The following is a 3,428-nucleotide window of genomic DNA, read 5'->3' as shown; positions in this document are numbered from 1 at the left end:
CATTCTTTTGAACTGTTATGAAAAAGAAAGATGTATTAACCACCTAAAAAAGAACAAGTGATCACTTTCAATGGTCCTAATTTTACTGTCTAGAAACCAAGAGACTGAATGAGCAGATACCATTAGATAGGAGATAATACTTCCACAAAATAGAATAATCTCTTAATTGAAAATTATTACGTCACCTTAGAAAAAAAGGTTTTTGTAAGATTTCTTAGAATGAACATCTGATTTCTTTTGAAAATGTAAACATAAGAAAAGGAATTTTAATAGAGGGAGAAATTATTTCACATGAAAATGTAACTAATTTAAAAAATGCATGTGTCAGAAATTAGCTCTAAAATGTGATTTAATAACCTATTTAGTGAAGGAGAGTATACATGAAAAGTTTAAGGGAAAATGAAAGGAGGAAAAAAGAGCATCCTTTAAAAATAGTCAGAACAGGATTAAAATACATTACAGCCTATATAAATACAGTAATATAACATGCCCTTATTTCACTCTAAGAAGCCCTCCTGAGTTAAATGAGCATACACATTAAATCATTATAGATGTCATCTACTTCACAGAAAACACAGATGTAAATGTTTCACATTCTATCAAAGACACGTAACACAATCAAATTAACCCACCTTGATATAACCCCAAGATACAGATAACAAATAGTTTGCCTCAGGCATTTTGGAATGTTCTCCTTGCCACAATCCACAAATCTCTTTGAAAGAATTCACAGTTCTGAGAGAGCAATCAGAAAGGCTCAGGAAAGCCTTGCAGATCCAGTGTAAAATAATCAAAACTTAGAAAAGACAAAGCCTCCAAAATTGATGGCATTCCCTAATCCAAACAAAGCCCATCTTCTCACTCCATTTTTGCAAGAAGTCTATGCTCTCTGCTTATTTCCTGGCAGAAGAGAGTAATGAAATCAGGAATTGCACGAAGGAGCAAGAGCCTGTCCAAATGTACTCAGCTGTCTGGTTTGAAGCACTTATGAATTATGAATAGTCCTGGTGGCCGAAGGGGTTTCCACTGTAGATTTGTCCTACTCAGCTTAACTCTGCAAGGGGAGCGATTCTTTTTTCCTGAGGAGTTGCCAGACTGAGAAACACAGCCATCTTTTAAAAAGGAGAAGATTAAAATGGAGGAAGCCCCATGAATATTTAAGTAAATCTGAAGTCCATACCCTCCCCCAGTTCAACTAGGTGTTCTTTAACCCTCTCTCTCCACTGCAGAGGCAAGCGTTCTGCAGATGCAGCCTCCACACAAAGCCCAGCTGCTCTAATTGTTTTAAAGTGAGGCAGCATTTGGTTAATTTACTTTCTGGACTTTTTTTTTTTTTTTTAATAGAAAAGGTTAGAACCATGGCTGTTCTCAGAGTAGATTTGCAGTACCCAAGTTTTTTTTTTTAAACTAGCTTTTTGAAGGGTTATTTGCCTGTCAGTGGTGTGCCAATGCATTTAGCCTTTTTTCATAATGAAATAAACAGGAATGGGATTAATTTATTTCACTTGAAAAGTGCTTCATATGCAGTAGGAAATTTTCTGCACTCCACCGGGTCATTAATATGCATATTCGATTGCATTTGTCAAATGGATTAAATTCATTTAACCTTTCAATCTAGCCTCTGGAGTGTGTTAGAAATACATTATTTGCTGAATGAATGGTGATTCGGGGTTAGGAGTGACTTCGTTTGTTTTGTACTTCATTGTTATATTTTCTAATTCATGTTAGATATATTTAGAAGGTAAATTATTTCTAATTTTATTTTAGCAAGCTAGGACAGGTGGAGAAAGTCATTTTCCACCCCCACTCCTTCTTTCTCTCTCCTTGTGGACATTAGAACACACACAAAAGGAAAGTCTGACTAGAGCTCTACTGCAGTGGGATTCCCTACCCAAGTCCATCCCATATTCCTCCTTCTCCCTCTCTTCTGTTATCCTACCCCTGGACTATCAGGAGTTCATGTAGAGCATTTGAAGAAATAGCGAAGCACCATGGCAACAGCTCTAACTCGCGATTGGCTCTTTTTCCTGTGAGGCTTTCCCCTTTCAAATGAGCATCCTGTGCCCAACAATAGCTTCACTTTAAGCAGCTGAGCCCTGGGGGGTCATGCCACTGCCTGTGGCCAGGAGACCTGGCCATTTGAGGTGAAGGAAATGCAAGTCAGTTTTGCTGGCTCAGGGCACTGTGCCTTGTCATAAAAGAAGCCCTCTTTCTGGGTGACCCTGCTTGCGTATCCATGTGCTTTCTTTCCCATGATGCAGTATGTTAGTAACTAGGAACCTCTGAATAATCATCTCAGCTAGTATATTTTACTTATTGGGCTTCTGTGCAATTTTGAACTTCAAGTGAATTGCATAAATTCCAAGTGATTTATTTTTCTAAGACACAACTGCTCAGTCACAGTGGCCCTTCATTTTCAGTCCTCAAAAGACAGACATACTGAAGACTAAGACGCTAGAAATAACAGGTTTATTTGCTCCATCAATCAGCTGAATCTTGACAAAGAAGCAAATGTAACTCAGACTGTTATAAAAATACTTTGTTAAAAGCTTAGAGACATGATTTTTTTTTTTTCTGTAATTGTCTCTGTACTAGACTGAGCCAAATGTAACATTCAGTCATCATCATTTTGGTTCCTTTGGTCTCTCTAAGACAGGACAATTTTGGAGTCAGTCTGGTTTGTACTAGTCTAATAAAGTCATTTTTTATGACAAGTATTTTTTGAATATATTAAATGGCCAAGCAAAGATGTAACGATGAAAAAAAAAAAAAAAGAAAAAGTCTTTGCACATTTTTAAATCAGCTTTCAATCTAGTGGAAACTATCAGATACACCAGGGTATGTTGGTTAACTATGACAGTTAATACTCTGGGCAGGGTGAGGCCAGTTGTTTATTAGCCATATTGTTTCTGAGCTGAGGATAGGCACAGGAATAAACTGAATACCAGGTTAGAAAAAAAAAGATAATTTCTTTCTTTTTCTTTAATTTGTGTGTGTGTGTGTGAGAGAGAGAGAGAGAGAGAGAGAGAGAGAGAGAGAGGAGGGGGGGAAGCACCCCCATGGGGGAATGGCCACACCACAATCACTCCTCTAAATTTTCTCCTTTCAGGATTTTGGGCACACCACAAACATAGGCCTGGTGTGTTTTTCAAGCCTTGGGACTGGGACTTGAATCGCACAGTTGGCCAAGTGGTTTCCAGTTGCCTTAACCGTCACACCATTGGCATGCCTCCTTTTTGCTTTCTATAGCCTCTTATTGCCACAGGGCTCTGCTGGAATACATTGTCAATCTGAAATGGGAGCAGAGAGGTGGCTCTTAGCTTCAGGGCTAAGAATAAATCAAACTCCTCAACTTTCCTGCATGGCTTTCAGGAGTTGGTGTATTCATGTAAGTAGTTAACAGAGGAATACCAACACCTTCCTTCTCC

General features: G+C 38.3%; 1 protein-coding gene across 3 annotated transcripts in view; it reads right to left on the bottom strand.

The window, feature by feature from the left end:
• Positions 1–3,428, bottom strand: part of PDE4B (phosphodiesterase 4B) — a 216,286-nt gene that overhangs the window by 20,290 nt on the left and 192,568 nt on the right. The gene's annotated exons all lie outside the window — the stretch shown is intronic.

This window comes from Tupaia chinensis, unplaced genomic scaffold (genome assembly GCF_000334495.1).
Source record: "Tupaia chinensis unplaced genomic scaffold, TupChi_1.0 Scaffold149502_1, whole genome shotgun sequence".
Lineage (NCBI taxonomy): Eukaryota > Metazoa > Chordata > Mammalia > Scandentia > Tupaiidae > Tupaia > Tupaia belangeri.
Note: the sequence above shows the minus strand (reverse complement) of the source record. Positions and strands in the feature narration are given on the sequence as shown.